The 19383-nt window shown below is 40.7% G+C and overlaps 1 long non-coding RNA gene across 7 annotated transcripts in view; it reads left to right on the top strand.

Annotated features, from left to right (window-relative positions):
* LOC139827136 (uncharacterized) overlaps nt 1-19383 on the top strand; it is a 128873-nt gene that overhangs the window by 37921 nt on the left and 71569 nt on the right. For 5 of the 7 annotated variants that reach the window (XR_011737374.1, XR_011737373.1, XR_011737369.1 and 2 more), the window contains exon 4: nt 17444-17545. The exons of the other annotated variants lie outside the window; for them this stretch is intronic. This is a non-coding gene — a long non-coding RNA (uncharacterized lncRNA). The remainder of the gene's footprint in view (nt 1-17443; nt 17546-19383) is intronic. 7 annotated transcript variants of the gene reach the window in all.

Here is a 19383-nt window from a genome sequence, read left to right on the forward strand (position 1 = left end):
TAAGTCAGTGAAGCCTCCCAGCTGCACACATGCTTGGACCCAAATGTGAAGCAATGTGCCTCACATCAGTGCAGGACAACCACAGCTGACTGAAAACACTCCCTGTAATACCCCACAGTTCCAGGAACAGAAGGCAGGCAGCGAATGCCCACCAGCTTCCCTCCATGCAAGGACAACTACAAAAGGTGAAGAAAGATAGGGAAAGCAAGTTCACTCCTCAGCCTTTCTGTAGGAGGAGGAGAGACCTGTTTTCCTCCTCCTTCCCTTTTTCATGAATATTTCTACCCCTAGCTTGAGGCAAGGGGAAAGTGAAAGAAAAGCCCTCCAGCAACACCTGGTCTATCCCAGTGAAACAGACAACCTTCCCTATGGCCAGTAAGGCTAACTGAGCTCCCTCACTGCCTCAGGTGAGACTTTAGTGCTTCTAATGGCAAAACACATCAGCAATGGTTTAAAAATTACCCAGCATTTTAGATTATGAGTTCTAGTATGGAGCAGTAAAAATAGGAATGTATCCAGTTAGTAATAACACAAGTGGTGCTTCTATTGACCAGGAGATGTTCAGGGTGCAGATTTTCTCCTCAGCTCCTGAGAGATTTACAGGTCATGGTGCAGACTTTCTCTTGGATACCGGAGGGATTAATGTTCACTCACAACAGCTTGGAAAAAATCTGGGCTAAGCTGCCATGACTTCCAGGACATGAAAAGTTAAGCATGGTGGCAATGCACACTACTGACATGTTTTCTGGTTAAATCAAACCTTGGGCAGCTATAGTTGTAAAATGGGCAATAAACTTTTTGTAGCATATCATAAATAGGAATGCTCATGCTGACTGATTGAAATGGGCACATCTTCATACCTTATATTTTGTGATCTCTTAGTTCCTGTACTTTTTCCTTTACAGTTACATTGACTGGATATTTCCCCCTCTGCTTAGGCAGGAAAGCTAACAGAAGAAAGTAAGTTTTCTAAACGTTATTGGTATGCAAGCTGCCTGATGTCTGGAGGTTACTACTCTCAAGTGTTGCATACGCATCATTTATTATTCTGTGCTAGTGACTTTCAGGTGGGTTTGTAACATACAATGTACTAGGAACATAGCGAATGTTATCAAAAAGTGGTGTGTAATTCAAAGTCATGAATTTGCTTCCTCCTTCCTTATTCTTTCTGCTCACTTTCTGGAAATACTCAATGAATGATTTTTCATTCATGGGCATGCTCTTAGATCAAGGCACTTATTTGCAGGCACATCTGTGGCACTTGTCAGTGGTATTTCAGCAGCCCTGAGAGGAAGTAATGCATTCATCCTTCTGCTGAGCAAAAGACAACCTTTGCAATGGGGAGATTAGGTACTTCACCCTTAATCACAACCAACCACCATGTGACAGAAATTTCTCTAGCAACCCTGGTCCCTGCCCAGTCTCAGATGTGATCAGGGAGGAGGACTATGGGACTGGGGTTGACCATAGCTGTAGCCCAGGAATGGGAGACATACAGGGTATGGACCAGGAAGAGACGGTTGAGACCAGTGCTGTTGTGACCAGGTCAGCTGAAGGTGAGGAGCTCACTCCAGACCCCCAGATATTTCCAAGTCTCAGAGTGTGTCTAAAGGCTGAGTGGGCATCAACAAGTGAGGAGACCCTCCCATTGCAGCCCCTGAATACTACACAAGGGAGAGGAGTTCTGCTCTCATCCCTGGTGTGAGCAACAACCAGGGGTAGGGAGTTGCCTTTTTGAAACATACGGGTTAAATAACGTGTGTAACTTATGCTATGCATCTCCTGTTCTGGAGCTGTGGTGATGGGCAGAGATGCTTGTGTGCACGCACATGAGTATGTACCCAAACTACTTTAAAAGTGCCAAACAGATTTTGCATTTTATTGTAAGATTCCCCCTGGCGCTGACAACTTGTATGCCAAATTGCAGCCTGGAGTGACATTTAACGGCCACATCTAAAAACGGTTAAACACAAGGGTTTCTACTGGAAAGACCGACAAAACCCAAACTCTAGCAGCACTTGTGAGCTTTGCCCTGATTATGACAGCACTGTATAAATCACAGCTTTCTGCCTGTCACCACTCAAGGCCCCAGTGAGAGTCCAGGACAGGTCAATGTGTGGGGATAATCGGAAGGAGAGTGACAGCGCACACCTGAGCTCCTGTGGTTTCAATTGTAGTGATTATTAATGTGAGAAAACCAGAATGATGGAAAGTGGCCCAGGTTTCAGTAGAATTTATAGCTTTTAGTGCCGATGTCCCTCAGCCTTGACCAGCTGTTAAACACCTGGAAGTGGAATACCAGAATATTCTCCTTAAATTTATCTTTCTTGTTCCTTATGGGACTAATGACAGACAGCAATAGGTAGTATAATTATAGACAACCACTTGCAGACAATGAGTTTCTTGCAGAAACACCACACTTTGCTACCAAAAAGCTTTCCACACAATCCAGTGTCTTAAAGCTATGTTATACCAATAGTAGAGTTTTGCTCCTATAGGAGTAGCATTTGTAGTTTTGTTTTTATTTCTCTCTCTATTTATATATTTATTTATAAATTATTACAGTCTAATGAAAGGGAAAGTAAGTCCTAACTAAACATTTGTTAAAGCATGTGAAAAATTACTCACAATGCAGGGTATGCTGAATCTCCTATGGATCATTTAACACTCTCAGTTTTAAGACACTTCCAGGGATCATCCAAAAGAACGGCACCCAAATGATTACATATATATATAATTTTATGCCACCTAGAACAATAGAACAGATTGAGTTCGAAGGGACCTTCAAAGATCATCTAGTCCAAGCCCTTGCAATGAGCAGGGACATCTTCAACCAGACCAGGTTGCTCAGAGCCCTGCCCAGCCTGGCCTTGAACGTTTCCAGAGACGGGGTATTTACCACCTCTCTGGGCAACCTGTGCCAGTGTTTCACCACCATCATAATAAAAAAATTCTTCCTCATGTCTAGCCTGAATCTCCCCTCTTTCAGTTTAAAACCATTACCCCTTGTCCTCTTGCTACAGGCCCTACTAAAAAGCCTATCCCTACATTTCTTAGAAGTCCCCTTTAGGTGCTGGAAGGCTGCTCTAAGGTCTCCCCACAGTCTTCTCTTCTCCCAGCTGAACAATCCCAACTCTTTCAGCCTGTCTTCATAGGAGAGGTGCTCCATTCCTTTTATCATTTTTATGGTCCTGCTCTGGACCTACCTGCTCCAACAGGTCCATGTTCTTCTTACGGTGAGGGCTCCAGAGTTGAATGCAATACTTCAGGTGTGGTCTCGCCAGAGTGGAGTAGAAAGGGAGAATCACCACCCTTGACCTGCTGGTCATGTTTCTTTTGATGTAGTATGTATGTAGTATGTAGTATGTATGTAGTATGTAGTAGTATGTATGTAGTATGTATGTAGTATGTATGTAGTATTTATGTAGTATGTATGTAGTATGTAGTATGGTTGGCTTTCTGGGCTGCGAACATATGTTGCCATATCATGTGCAGCTTTTCAGCCACCAGTACCCCCAAGTCCTTCTTCTCAGGGCTGCTCTGTCTGTTCATCCCCCAGCCTGCACTGATACTTGGACTATTGAATCTTATGATGTTCGCATAGACTCAGTTCTCAAGCTTGTCCGGGTCTCTCTGGATGGCATCCCATCCCTCAGGCATGTCAACTGCACCACTCAGCTTGGTCCCACTGTCTATGTCATTGGTGAAAATATTAAACAGTACTGGTCCTAGTACAGACCGCTGCAGGACACCACTCACCACTGATCTCCATCTGGACACTGAGCCAGTGACCACCACCCTCTGGATGTGGCCATCCAACCAATTCCTCATCCACTGAATCGTCTATCCACCAAATTCACATCTGCCAACGTAGAGAGAAGGATTTTGTGGGGCACCATGTCAAAGGCCTTACAGAAGTCCCGATATCCGTAGTTCTTCCCTTGTCCACTGATACAGTCACTCCACCATAGAAGGCTCCTATGTTGGTCAGGCAACATCATTTAATGAAATTCATACTTATGGTAATGAAAGACACAAGCAGACTAAAATATAAAAAAGTAATCCCCTCTTTTGTTTTTCTCCCAGTCACGGCATTGATCACCAACAGAGGAATATAGCATTCAAACAAATTCAAAATGACTCAATTAAACTTGTAGTCGGATCTTAGAGAAGAAAATCTGATTCTCCTCTCATCAAATGAAAGATTTTCCTTGACTTCAATGGGACAACAATCTCTTTCTAAATTATTTCCCATTAACAAAATCGTTTTTTCTAGTTTACATACTCTAGTTAGTGCAAGGATGAATGTATTGCATGGATTTGGTGAAATACAGATAAACAGCCTGAATGAAGATGAGGGGCCAAAGAGTTTTGTCATATGTAGCAGAGCAAGAAAATGCTCCTAAAGAGGGGCACCTTTTTGACTCAACAGCATAAAACTTCAGTAATCTCCAGAAAAGTAATAGGAGGATCTTTGTGAGAGCAGAACTGTACGATGAGTGAAATACACGACAGACACAGAACTGTCATCGCTTCCCAATGTGCCTCCACTTGATATGTGACATACCCATGTAATAACAGTAGTATATCCAACCTTTCCATGCTATATCATTGTTCTTGAATGAGAATCATGCTTTCTCTTTCTCTTCTCCCCCTTGATATCCTATACCATCTCCAAATGTGCTTGCAATTAATTCTCCGTGTTTGGCAAAACCAGAAGATTTTTAAATGTACTTAGTACAAATGCAGAAAAAAAATATTTTTTATATATTTTAAGGGATTGCTAGTTGTTTGTTAAAGCTTTTTCATGCTTTGTCTGAGATCTTGAAATAATTTATTTGATAAAATGATGGCAATGACTCACAGCTTCTCTAATAGAGTTGTTTTCATTTATGTTGTATGCAGAAACAGCTTTGTTAATAAAAAACATATATAAATAAAGTAGCTCCAGAAAGGAATGTTGATTTGTATAAGAAAACCCTGAACAATTAGGAACTAATGTCTGTAAAATATTCTGTTACCACAAGACACACACAAACTGATTGAAGACAGACACTTCTGTGAGAGTTTTGTTGAGGCCAGCTTTATAAATAGATGCTCAATAATAGTAGGCCAGATGTTCAAAATAAATTGTCAAGCAAGGTTTCTTGTAACTGAGCTGAGGAAAGCCATCAAAGCAATTGTTTCACAACATCAGATCAAATTCTGAGCCTGTTAGCCTATTATCAAATGATGATCTTAGAGATGATGAAAGTACTCTCTCCTGTCAGAAGAGCCAATGTCACTTTTGGAAGAGTGACTGACATAAAAAATTGGACTAGTTTCTTCATGTAGCTGAATGTAGGCAGGGCATTTTGAACCAAACCATAGTGATTCTTTAGAGATATGACTCTTGCAAGGCTTATTGCTGTTATTGGTGAGCTGACATCTTGCATATGCTCTGCATACCACTCTGGTCAGTACATATGATATTGTGTCCACCAGCTTACTTGTGTCAGTATATGTTGGAGGGTTGCAATGTCAATATTTTTCTCCCATAAATACAGACATCTGAAAGTCAAGTGCCTAGTCTAAACATCAGGTTCCTAGTGTAGTCATTGGAGAAACAGCTGTCTTCAAAGTGTCACTTGTCTTCTCCTAAGTTAGCTATGAGTCACTTTCTGATGATGGTTGTCACTCTGCATTGGCTATAGAAAGTAGTGATACCTTCTGTGACTGAACTGAGACATAATCCCAAAAGACAAAACTCTGAAGTACAACTGCTAATATTGTTTCCTTTAAGGAACATTACAAAAACACCATAATGAATTTGTATCTGGAAAGTGAAGATCTTTTAGAGTTCACATTTTTTAAACAGGCAGAATTCGAGATGTGCTTGGTAAAACTGAATTAAAACAAACTGATTTGGAACCAACAGTCTCTGTCTTGCCCCTTGTTCCTTGCATGCCAAGTGTTTTCCTCCCAAGTTTCTCTTAATTCAGCAATTTTTATGTGATTTTCCAAGTTACAACAAATTCCTGAAAAATTTCTATGGGTCCTTTGGAAAAGTCTCTTCCTTTGCACCACCTTTGAAATCTGCCTGTGTATTAGTTCCCTGACCTTTGGAGCAGTTTCGCAGTCCGGGTTCTTTTTGTCAGTCTCATGTCATATTTCAAAATCTTCCTGTTAGGGCAGTATTTAGGTTGCTCTACAGAAAGGAAAAGTCTCCTTCTTGCTCCAGAGATTGCATTTAACCCAGAGAGAAGGAGCCAAGAAAAGTAAATCAGTAGCCTTCTTCCCTGGTATCCTACTTTTCCATCTAACACATACATATCAAGAGTTAGGTGAAACAAAAAGTCACATTTCATTTGCATAAGCAGAAAAATACTACTGCAACTCTGGATTTGTATGCTGAACTAAACAACAAGCTTTCCATGGGAAAACTATATTGTTTGTCTGTATGTCTGGTATTTTTCTTCCAATCTGGTAACAAATGCCACAGGTTAACTCTGCAGCATACTGGGGAAAGTATTTAATTTATTTGCTTTAAATCAGCTATCTGGCAATTTCATTTCATGCTCTTTGAAAATAATACGAATATAGTGGGAAATACTGAATAAACATTCTTCATTCATCATCACCATATTACTTGTAATTTTATGTATCTCAGTCATATCCCTGTTGCCTTTTGCCCAAACAAGGTCATTGTGGTCTGCAAAATCAAAGACATGAGAAGAATAGAAAAGAATTAGAACAAGTCCTAGAATTTCACTTATTTCTAAAAGGCAATCACACAGTAAAACAGAGGCAAAATTCTCACTAAACATTACCTATAGTTATGGAAGTCTGAGGACATAATGTTTTCTCCAAGTGGCTTAGATCTTAATTTTAAAAATTCCTCCAAAGGAAGACAAGAAAAGTTTTACATATCACTGCTAGTAATAGATAAATAAATAAATAAATATGTGCCATATACTGCAGTTGACTAAATGCCATTGTTCTTTTCCAGCATTATCATTGCTGCCATATGTTTAGAGTCACTGGGACTGCAACACTGTGAATACCAGCCACACAAGCCATCAATTAACTGTTTCTGAATGCCTCCATATTCTTGCTATACATCACTGTGGCTCCTCTAACCTTTGCAAGCTGTTTTCTTCAGTCTTTTTTTTTTTTCCTTGAACAGCATTTTGATGTTGTTGATAACTTGAAGTCTACGCATTATAGTGGCACCACAAGAACATAATCATGGTCTCGAACCCTGTTGCATTAGGCTCTGCACAGATCCAGGAGGCATGGATACAGAATTGCTCCCAACCACATATAATTTTAAAAGTAAGAAAGAAGATTTCAAAACATAAAAAAAGTGGGATTCTTCTCAATAGTTTCAGATATCTCAGCTGCAGATACCATCTGAGCTAGTCACCCCCAGCTTCTTTTACAGCCAGTGAAGGGAAAACAGGCACTTTGAGATACTGACACATCAGATCTGATCTTGCAATACCTTGTTTCTTTCTGTCCACCAAAGAGTAAGTCAAAATGAGCTCCCTCACATACACCTGTATCTAAAGATGTCTGCATCTGGTCAGATATAACCCATACAAACAAGCAGACTGATCAGTGTGATGATGATGGTCTCAGCATGGTGCTACTCAAGTAGGTTTTACAGAAAAAAAACCAACAATCAACCAAATAAACAAATACCCTCCCCTCCTCAAAAAGAACAACAACACCACAACAAAAACAAACAAACAAAACAAAATGAAATGAAAAAACAAGGCAGCTTCAAATGGCTCTCTCCGTTCATTAGCATGAGAAGTCAGTAATATAAGAGATATAAGATTATGGGATCCATACCAAGAGTCTCAGGTATCAGGGTGAGTAGGAAATATATCTTAGAGAAGCTAGAAAGACTCTGCAACACCAAGGTATGTCATGGAGTGGAGAACTAGAGAGATCTCAATGAAAGATCACATCTAGTTAGGAGCAGCATGACAATATTGTGACAATGAAAAGCAGTCATGAGGCTGTGAAAAGCTAGAGAAACAAGCTTATGAGGAAGAGGGGCTATGAATTTTGTTTTCACTGAATTCAGCTGAGCCTGGTTGTTGGATTTTAAGAAACACAAAAAGGTTTTCACTTGGATATAAAGAAATATGTTTGGAGTAAAGACATGTATGAAAGACATATCTTTTTGATGCAGACACGCTGGCTTGTCCTGTGTTGACAGATGAGACATAGCAGAAAGTGAGAAGGATCAAATAAAATCCCAAAAATACCGCCTTACTGAGTACAACTTTTTTTTTTTTTTTCCCCCCAGTAACTGGGGAGGAGAACGAGAAAATCCTCCAGAAGACTATCTAAACAAGAAATTAGGGAGGCAGGAAGAAAGTGGCAAGAAAAAAAAAAACTTACTGAAGCAGAAGAAACATGAGTTTTTCAAAATTATGTGCTCATTTGTGTGCAAGTCCAAGGCAGGCAGTCTGGCAGGAGGAAGAAGGGAAACTTCATACCCCAGCTGGAACTTGGAGGGGGACGGAGGGAGAATGTGCAGGGGCTGGAGGGGCAGGCTGGTGTGCAAGAGCTGAGCAAGAGTAAACCTGCTTGTTTGGTGATAGAAAAAGAGCCAGAGTATACTGAGAAGCTAATGAGAATAAGGAATGGAATGAGATGAGATGAGATGGAACAACTGGGGAAGTAAGAGGAAAAAGCCTTCAGCAACTGCCTCCATTAGGACAGGCAAGGGGAAAAGGAAAGGAAGGTCAGGGTATATTTTGTATTTATATGTTAAATACATACTTTTTCCTTGAGAGAATTGCAGTGCAGGCAGAAAGAAATAAAAGCAGGAATGAGGAGGGGTTAGAAAAGAGAGTGACAGGTGCTGAAAAGGCAGCTGCTATTACAGGTGTAGTCACAGTGGAAATAGTAATTTATCTCTGAGAGTGACAGAGACAAAAGATTGTCTACAGTAAGATCTAGAACAAAATAAGCAGCAGTGCTTTACTAGCCATTTCTAAAGGTCATCTTGTAATTTTTGCTGTGATACCTTGAGACGGATGAAATGCATTTATAATTTGATGATTCAAAAGGACACTAAAAGGGTGAACCTAATCTGCAGTTCATTGGAGCATCAAAGGAAACATGAGCAAAGTTGTATTATTATTTTTTAAAGTGGCAAAAAATACGGTAACAAAACTTCCATTAACTGAATTTTAGTCTAAGCTGGTACTTTGAACTTCCTGATTATAGTTTTTTAGAGGCTCAGAGCTAAAATCTGAACAGACACACCACTTATTTCTGTGATTGAAGAAAGTATATCCAGTACTTATAAAAACGTTTATGTACTTTAATAGCATAAAATGTTGTTAAAAACATTTTCTATTTTAAAAGCTCTTCCAGAAAAATCTTCACATCCTGACATCCCATAATTGCAGAAATTTCTGGCATTTCACTTCAGTAAAGTGTTAAAGAGCAGAGCTATACAGGTCTGTTTAATGCGTATCTGCAAGGTATTTCACCCTTTGCAATATTGATTAGAGTGGCTAAAACATACTGGGAATTTTTAATGCAATTGACTTTTTTCACTAGGAAAGACAAAATCAAAACCAAAAGTATTTTAAGAGTGTTGGTGTCAGCATAACCATCTTGGGTCCCAGCTGGCAAAAGGCTCTTTGGAAACAGGTTGAGACACTCACTCTGTGAGAAAAGCAGATGTAAGTCCCTCTTCAGTCTAATTTAGAGGGGTGACTAGTGGGTGACTAATGGATGATTTTGGCTGAGTACCCTCCAGCAGTTCCTGAAAGCCTTGGCTAGTTTTATTCAAGTTAGGAACATTTCTTTTCCAAATTTCAAAATGTTCAAAACAGCTTAATAGTAACTAGCTACTAACAGTTAGATCACATACAGAAGGTCCAGGGTTATTTTTTCATTTACAGGTAAGACCCCAGGGATTTGGTTTTTTACCTTCTAAAGATGAAAATATCCTGTTGCCTTTTTGTACAAAACTAGAAGAGTTATATAGATTCCCTAATTAGAAAGAAGAGTGAAAAGCACATGTAATTAATACAGAACCACTCTTAAAAACATGAAAAAGAGAAGTGCAAATCTCACAATCTAAACAAAATCATCTTCCTTTCAGAAAAATACATTCACAGTTTCCATTCTGGTCAGCAACTTTAGACAGCTGGAGCCCACAGCTAAGAAAAATACATTCCTATAATTGTATAAATTAGAGCAAGAATGATTGTAATTGCCCACATTCACTGCCAAGTTGTCTCTACAGGTTTAAATCAGAATATTTTTTTACAGGCTTAAGAGAGCAAATTGTTGCTGTTTAGGAAAACAATAATCATTAAGTTTTGGATATTACACAAGCAAATAAAGTTTTGTTTAAATGACCAAAAGGTTTTTTTGAAGTATAACATGATTTGACAAGGCAGGCACACAGACACTAGCAATTATCTGTCATGGGAAAAATATAATTTATGAATAATCTCTAAGCAACATCTGCATTGAACATAACTGTAAGTTACTTAAAAAGCTAAGAATCTAAAGGCTGACATGATTTATGCCAGTTACTGATGATTCTTTTAAAATGCTTCTTTCTCACTTAGAACGATTTATTCAGAGGTCTGAGGGTGCTGTAGGAAGAAGGAAAGGTGTAATTATTTCTCTTTTGCAGCTAAGGAGGAAGTAGAAGAAAGCAGAAGCACTGTGACATGTCCCCCTTCCTGGGGAAGTTAGTGTGGGATGTGTGGAGAAAAAACCTGCTCTTGCCTCTCCAGATAAATCTGTCCCCAGAGCAGTTGGGTTTTACCAGAGCTGAATAACTGCTGAGTAGTGCATTCGCAACTCTGCACAAAAAACACAGTTCCTGATTTGATTCAGCTGCATTCCTGCCCTTTTTCTGTTAGTCTTGTTTCAATCTATTTTCTCTGCATATGAATGTTGGTGAAGGCAACTGATATAGAGGGCTACACATATTCATGGAGGAATAGGAGTTTGAAAAAGTGTACTCATCTTCTGTTTATTATTCATGATTCACTATTCATCATTCACTTTTTTCTCCATTCAAAAGTTTCAGGCATCCAATCAGGAGGAGGGACCAGGATGAATAATGGAAATACACAGTTTACAGATAATACTCAGGCTGTAATTTATACAGGCAAATGATCTGATGAACATTTATAAATAACCGAAACATAGTATTTTTGAGGCACAAAAGAAAATCTGCCCTCAAGCAAGAAGGCAGATAAATGAACTTGATTATGACTTGGGGCTCTAAGCAAGTAATCAGAATACATAGTAATCTCCTCTGATATAATCTGATTTATCTCAGGAAGAGAGAAGGCCATTACGCTATGAAAACTACTCTGTCTTGTGAAGATATGGGTGTATAATTTTAACAGTCATCTCTGGGGAAAGATGGACCAGTATCCACAACTGGATTAAGAGTAACCAGGTCTTGGATCTAACAAGACCAGCGAAAATTTATTGTCTGCTAAGTGATTCCTGCCAGATTGCTGTTCTAAGGACAGGAGCTTTATATCACATCCTACTGTCTTGAAAATCAAGGGGATTACTTTCTGTGGTATGTACTCCATCTCCTAGCAGTCCAAGAAAGAGCCAGTCCTCAGCTTCCCAGCTGCTGTGTTTGCTCTGAGATGTTCAATATTGCACCATTTATTCAGGGGCTCACTACTTTTGGTGAACAGTGGGTTCTTAAATCTTTTTCCCATACTGTAAACTGGCCTGGTAGAAACATTGAGGAAACCCATCAAAAAGACAGAAAGGTGCAGTGTCCTTAGCAACAACTTGCTGGTTAAGGCAGAGACTTTACTCCTTCGGTCGTGAACAAAGCATGGTGAGGATGGAGAGTCTCTTCTGGGGTGCTGTGGATGTGATCCAGCCCAATGTCCCATCCTGGCTGCTCTCCCATCCTATGTATTATTAACATGCATGACTTGAACTGTTATACAGCCACTAACTATTTGTTGCTGCTGCGGCACAATGTTCAGGTCACCATCAAGACACTTTAAGAAATCCTACCGGCTTTTTGATCCACTTTAACAGAAAAGAGGTAGGTAACCTGAAGGGTATATATAAGCATTGTTGAATGATGAAACTTGCAGTCCAACATATTAGTGTCAACAATAACTAATTTCATAGCGCTTAGGATGCCAGGCTATGTTAAACAGTGAAAAACTACTTACCTAAAACAGCTGTTATACCTTTATCCTGTCCCTTTCTCCAGGATACTGACTAGAGCAACAGAAACATGGAAAGAACTAGGTCAGTGAAAAAACCCTCTAACCATCACAAGCGATCCATGTCATGTGATTGTCTTCATGAGCTGATCAATTCAAACCTGCTCCAAGTCCCACAGTGAGCAGCATTCAAGTCCATGAAGAGAAATCCCCAATATGCCAGGGGAGACCCCTCACTTTTGCATCCCCTTCACTCCATCCTATGTGCCTGGTAATCTCCTGCTGTGTGTCACTACATGGAGAGCAAGCAGAACAGCCAGTTCACTTATGGCTGTACTTATCTGAAGGTCTTTTACCCTCTTTCTTTTGTATGGGAAAGAACTGTTCCCCAAGTGACTAACAAGAAGGGAAAAGTGAGGAAGAGTGGAAGAAAGCAGGATAGAGGCAAGAAAGAATCAAACCTCAGCCTGAGATCAGCAGAGTGTGCTGGGAAGAGGGAGGTGTCTTCCCAGTGTGTCCCACACAGCTGTGCCACAGCAAATCATGCTGTGATCAGGCTTGCAGGGAGCCATGGCATTGCAGCAGGGTGAGAGCACTGGCAGGCTTGATGTGCTTTAAGCCCTTGATCCCACGTCGACATTTGCTACAGGATCAGTAAGGAGGGAGAAAAGCAAGCAGAGGAAAGAAAATGGGTGTGGGTAGAGGTAGGAGATAGGAGGTTGAAGTTTGGTTTATGGCTGGTGGGAGTGAGGACATGTCCAGACAAAGCATCAGCAGAAAGAGAAGGAAACCCAAATCCAGTGAGAAAAAGTGGAGGTGTATAACTCCAAACCTTAGGAGCTGGGAGGAATCAGAGATGAAAAATTATGGCAGATGGGATGGTGCGTACTTGTTTACCACTTTATGGAAGTTGGAAGAAACTTGTGCATCCTAATGTGTGGGTTTCAGCAAATCCCTGGAAAACTTCCAAGCCTCACTGTCATGATTTAATCCTGGTAGGCATGTAAGTACCACACGGCCACTGGCTTGCTCCACAACCAGTGGAATGGGGGAAAGAATCAGAAACACAGAAATTCAAAAACTCATGGACTGAGATAGAGTTTAATAATTGAAAAACAAACAAACAAACAAAAATAAATAGAGAAAAAGCAAAACAACTAAGAGAAAGAAAACCACCTCAAACCCCCCCCAAAAAAGCGATGCAGATAAACCCCAGTTAGTCACCACCAACTGACCAATGCCCAGCCAGTCCATGAGCAATGGCAGCCCTGAACAACATGCCTCCTCCACCCAGTTTCACTACTGATCATGGTATGGAGTATCCCTTCGGTCAACTGAGGTCAGCTGTCCCAGCTGTGTCCCCTCCCAGCCTGCTCATTGGTGGGGGGGTGTGAGGAGCAGGAGAGGCCTTGATGCTCTGCTCAGCAACAGCTAAAACATCCCTGTGGTATCAACACTGTTTTCAGCCCAAATCCATATCACAGTCCAATACCACCTACTATGAAGAAATTGAACTCTACCCCAGCCAAAACCAGAAAAGTAACTCCAGCTGGTACTTTTTCTGTATGTTTTTTAAGAGCTGCAGTGAGGTGAGTTTTGGTCTATGTTTACAGTTCCTTCCACTTGGGAGATTTCCATTATATCTACCCAAGGAAACTAATAATGACTTAATCACATCAGGAAATTTCCAAGTGAGAAAGGTTGGGGTGAGGAAGGACTGATGTTAGGCTCAGACTGAGGAATAAGGTTACTGCACAGCAGCCAGGGCTGTTTGTTTGCTCTAGCTGGCAGAGCTAATTCAAGAATCATGCTTAAAACCACTGCCTGGCATTTTTTTATATTTCCTTTTTTTTTTTTTTTAGTTCTTTGAGGTTGGTCAGCCAATCAGCTGGCAACCTTCTATGGGAGGTTAATTAGAGGAGACTACAAAGGAACACTACCCAGGCACATGCATACACTGCCTGGTAGGAAGCTAACAGATGTATAAGAAGCTTGGAAACCTCTGTTTTTCTAACAGGGGAATCTTTTTCTCCACAGGACCCAAGTTCAGGCAGAGGTCAGATCCTTGTTTCCTCCCAGTGAGGATCAAAGTCTGCTGAGTAACACTTAGACTGGGAATCAGAGCCTTGGCTTATGGCAATAGAAACTGGAGAGCTTTTGCAGCTCTCCTCAGTGCAATGTTATTGATTTCCAGAGTAAGAAATTACTGCTCCTATGGTTTAAACTTTATTCTGTTCTCTGATGTTTGAAATTAGTATGTCTTTTAAGCTATGCTAACACTTGACATGTAATATAAGATGATTTTGGTGTTGCTAGCCAGCAAATGTTTGACCTCAGCAGAGAATGTCAATTTGAAGCACAAAGCTTTTCAGTCCTTGCATTTCTTTTGGCTGTGCAAGGTATGCAAAGGGCTCCAAATCCAGCTGAGTCATAAATTGGAAAAAGATTGGAAAAGAGCCAGTGTCAGTCTTCTGCCTGAAATTTTGGGTGGGCTTTGGATCAGACAGTTTGCTCAGTCATGGAACTCCAAACAATTGCATGAAATGGGATTTACATGCTGAGTCACAAACAGACAACTGGTAAGTATAGGCCTACATACACTCAGTGTTTGCTACTAGTTCCTCCTGATCCCCTTTCCTCTCTCCGGCCATGGTCAGCTAATGCCATTACTCTAACTGAAAATCCATTTTGGGAACAGGAGCACAATTAGAAACTCTTGTTCTGACATTCATTTGCCTCAGTAGATCTTGCTGACTTCCTAAAACAAAGTTCCTAGAGATCCTGGTATTAACTTTCCTTCAGTGTGTTAATTCATGTATGCAGAGAGTGAAAAAGAACAGGCTTTTAGGAACAGGAGGTGTCATGAACCTGTGGTAACTGTACTGTCAATTCAGGTAAGCACTGAAAGCCAGCACTAGCTCCAAGGATGTCCATGTCCTGCTTTCTTCTGCTTGCTAACAAGGTACTCAGGCATGAGGAGGGAAACTTGCACCTCCACATTGGGTAGCCCAGTCAGTCTGAATAATCAAGAAACAATACATGAGACAGACTCCTGAGGCAATGAAGGAACCTTCTACTCATTCAGTTCTAAGAAGATCAAGATTGCATTGATTTATTTACTTATACTCACTAGTGACTCAAGTTAATTAAAGGAGATCTCCTGCAAATTCCTCATGAGATACATCAGTGGCTTTTGGTACTCCATGTTATTTTTATAGGAAATAATGACTTGCATATGCAGTAATTTCCCACAATACATGTCCTCATTGCAGTCTGTCACATTAGGCGCTAGTTCTCACGGCACTGAAGTCCATTATGGTGCCCCTGATTTTTTTTTGTCTCTGTGCAACTACTTTAGTATTTTTGTTTCTTATTAAAAAGAGAAACTAAGTGAAACCTCGACTAGATTTAAACAAGTGCCTTTGAAGTTACCCCAACACTTTAATCTCTTTGCAGGACCAGTTAAAGATAATATAAACCCACAGGCACACCTGTGCTTGGTTGTGTTCCCATAGCTCCACGGACTCCTCTTGAAGAAACTGGCTGCAGGCTCCTCTGAGTACCCCCATAAGTGGTTGCTGAGAAGTTTTCTCTTTTTTGTAGAAAGTGTCCACCAATTTCTGTAGGAGGTGAGGTAACTGTCTCATGAAAGACTTTGCCTCAATGAAATTTTTCATCAAAGAGTCTAACTGAAACTCCTTCATTCGCTGAGTTCAGTGAATGAATGGTGCATGAAGGAGGCACAGTTTCAGACATTCCTTCCTGCAAGAAGAAGCCACCAACTAGAGTGCCATGGACATCATCACATAACTGTATGCTGATCTGAAACTTGTGGTGTCAGGACCCACAAACTGATATTTTGCCATAAGATCCTACCCTCTGAGAGCTCTCTGACTGGAAGCATAATACTCACCTGAGGAGAGATATTGGTATTTTATGTTCTCTGGAATGGATCCAAACTGGAAGTGAGTGAAAACGTAAGGACAGATCGGTGAAGGAGATAATGTGGGTTCAAGTTCCCTCCAACAGAGAGGAAATTTGAAAATATTCTTTCCTGGTGCCAAGTGAAAGCACAAACCCCAAGCTACTGAGTGAAAGGTGAGAAGTGGGTTGAGTCCTCTTGCTACTCTTTGTGCTGGCATAATGCCTAACCTGCCCATGGGCTCTTCTTCCTCCCCTGCATTTACCTACCTGTAAAAACAGTGTGTGGTAATGATATTCCAGCTCAGCCTCTGCTAGGCTTATCAGTCCAAGATCTTCGGTATAAATAAAACTCTTTTGAAAAATACTATTTGTAAAATAGAAGAGAAATAGCCTCCTTATTCTAGAATCTACATTGTAATTTTTCCATCCTTCTTGAATCCTACACAATGTTACTTTGCAGTAGTTCCCTGTTTCACCTGCTGCATCATAGCTGTGTTTTTGTGACACCCACAGTGGGCTGGCTGGTGACTGACTCTGTGAGGCCATCTGAAACATTTCTTCCTTTCCTTCCACATTTGCCCAATGGACTTCCTAGAAGTTTCGTGTTTCTTGGTGCATCATGTTGTCTCAGGCAATCAAAAATAATCATAAATGGCAAATAAAAATCAGAAAAAGGTCTGTTTTCCCCGTTGCTCACAAGAGTTATTAAAAAATTCATTTGCCTTTGGGTAAAAAGTTCTTACTAAATCTCATCTGATATCGGAGTTTATAATGAAACCTGAAACCAAGCAAAAGTTACTAATCTCTGCCAATATTTTTATCACAGTTTATGCTACATAATTGCTGCACACCAATTCTCTCTCTCTCTCTCTTCCCACTCCCCTCCCCCACTCCCAAGAGCTCTATTTATGGCAAGTATAAAACTTCTAATGCACTGTATCATATCCTCATTTTGGGTGTGCTACTTTACAAAGGGAGTTTTACTACTAACGGGCACCAATAGTTCTGTGCATTCACAGTTACTTTGACACTGATTGCATTACTCTAGATTGATCCAGAAAACAATATTTGGTGTCATAATTTTAGCAGTTCCAAACAGTGCTGCAAGTTACAATATATTTGTTTGTTTGTTTTAATCTGGATTCTTATAACCTTTCCTTGCTGCGATAAGAAACTCCACTAGTCAGAGTAAAGACCTTGATCCCCGCTGGCCTGCTAGCTGAATGTAAATACATAAGCAATATTGAAAGAAAAGAAACCATGAAAAGTGTAAATAAAGGATGGTGGAAAAGCCCAGCTCACTCATTTTTTCTGCTCCATATCTGTGGCTACAGGTTATTTCCCTGGGGACCAAGATAGTGAAGGAATGCAAGGTTCATCTTTTCTCTTCTATCCAGGGAGACCACATGAGAGTGAGACAACAGATGACCATCCCTGTAAGTCAGAAATAATACCTGTGGTATTCAAAGGTGAGGAGCAAAGAAAAAACAGGAAGGAAAATGAGACAAATGGGTTCCTTTAAAAGCTCTTTTAAACAAAACACACACTATGTTAAATGATGACTTTTACTTAAAAGTAGGCCACATCGTACCCAGTAAATGTACATGAAGAGGAGATACATAAGCTCTCCATTCTGTCTTGCATTATTGTTCTGAGATCTGAAATTAGATTTATAAATTACTTCCAGTTTCTGACTTCATAAGCTCAGTGGTTTGGCACATATGGATGAAGGAGTTCTGTACATTTGCACAAAACCTGTTGAGGAATATGAGTCACCTGGACTTGTACGAGGGTATTCAGAGCTATGCAAGGGACATGGGTATTGCAAGGCTGAGATGCAGACTTGAACTGCTTAAAAAGGTCTTGTAAAAGAGTGAGCTGACTCTCCTTCCGAAGAAGCAAGGAAATTAAGTCTTTCCTTTTAAACTCATAAGGAAGTGATTTCTGTTACTCTACCTCATCACATCCATTCTCCTCTAACAATTCTCCATCAGAAAACTGTCTACTCACAAGTGAGATTCAACTTGGATTCTCTGGAGTGAAGAAAGGACCTGAACGGGAAGAGAGAAAATGACACTGTACCTTCCATACCTGCTGTGAATGAAATACTTGCTGGGCTCTTATATAAATGCTAACCTGTCTTCACTCATCCATCTCCAAAGAAAACAGAAGCTATGACTTCATTTTGTGAAGAATCTGACATGGCTCATACACACATGTGCATACGTGTGCATGTATGTGTGCATGCATGACACTGAGAAATCCTATAGAATCTACCCTCTCAGAGTGACTTACCATAAGGAATCCAGGCTCATAGATTCTTTCAGCCTTAAGCATAGTGAGGGTTGGTATTAGCATATGGTAGAAATACAATTTGCAGTACATAAAATTTCAGAATTATTAGATGCTAGTAACATCATACAACTGTGGTACTAGTGCCCACTCCATGCTGTCCTAGCTCTGATTCGCAGTGGTTGGTCACATTGTGCATATCTGCCTCCATGACCCTCACAGAGTCATCTTGTGCCTTCCCCCCCGTTAGGGTCAAATTATGTTTTGGCTGTTTCTGCACCCACTTTCTCCTCCAGCATTTGGGTTGGAGAGCAGGGTGAGATGTTATATAATGAGGTCAGTGAGGGTCACCAAGGAAAAATTTTATTCTGGGAGAGTTGTTCACATGCACTCTAGGAGACGGTGTCTCCTCGTGTCAAATCAAATCACCTAGATAGCAAGGAAGTTAGTGAGGAGATGATCTGATAAACTGTTTTTGTCTTCTTCTATGCAGACAGAAGTAAGTCCTGAGCTGTGTTGTTTCTTCAGCCACTTTGGCTAAGCACAAAGCAGACCTTCAGCTTCCCCTGGGTTTATACAGCCCCAAAGTAATGTGTAATGAGTTCTCAGCATCTTAGCATCAGACTTTGCTGCCTAAGTTGGGTGGGAGTGTTGATCTACTGGAGGGTAGGAAGGCCATAGAGAGGGATCTGGGCTGGCTGGATCATTGGGATGAGGCCAATTGTATGAGGTTTAACAAGGCTAAGTGTCGGGTCCTGCACTTGGGTCACAACAACTCCAGGCTCAGGGAAGAGTGACTGGAAACCTGCCTGGCAGAGAGGGGTCTGGAAATGTTGGTTGACAACTGGCTGAACGTGAGCCAGCAGTGTGCCCAGGTGGCCTAAAAGACCAACAGCATCCTGGATTGTATCAGAAATAGTGTGGCCAGCAAGACTAGAGAAGTGATTGTGCCACTCTACTTGGCACTGGTGAGGCCCCGCCT

Source organism: Patagioenas fasciata, chromosome 2 (genome assembly GCF_037038585.1).
Source record: "Patagioenas fasciata isolate bPatFas1 chromosome 2, bPatFas1.hap1, whole genome shotgun sequence".
In the NCBI taxonomy this organism is placed as follows: Eukaryota; Metazoa; Chordata; class Aves; order Columbiformes; family Columbidae; genus Patagioenas; species Patagioenas fasciata.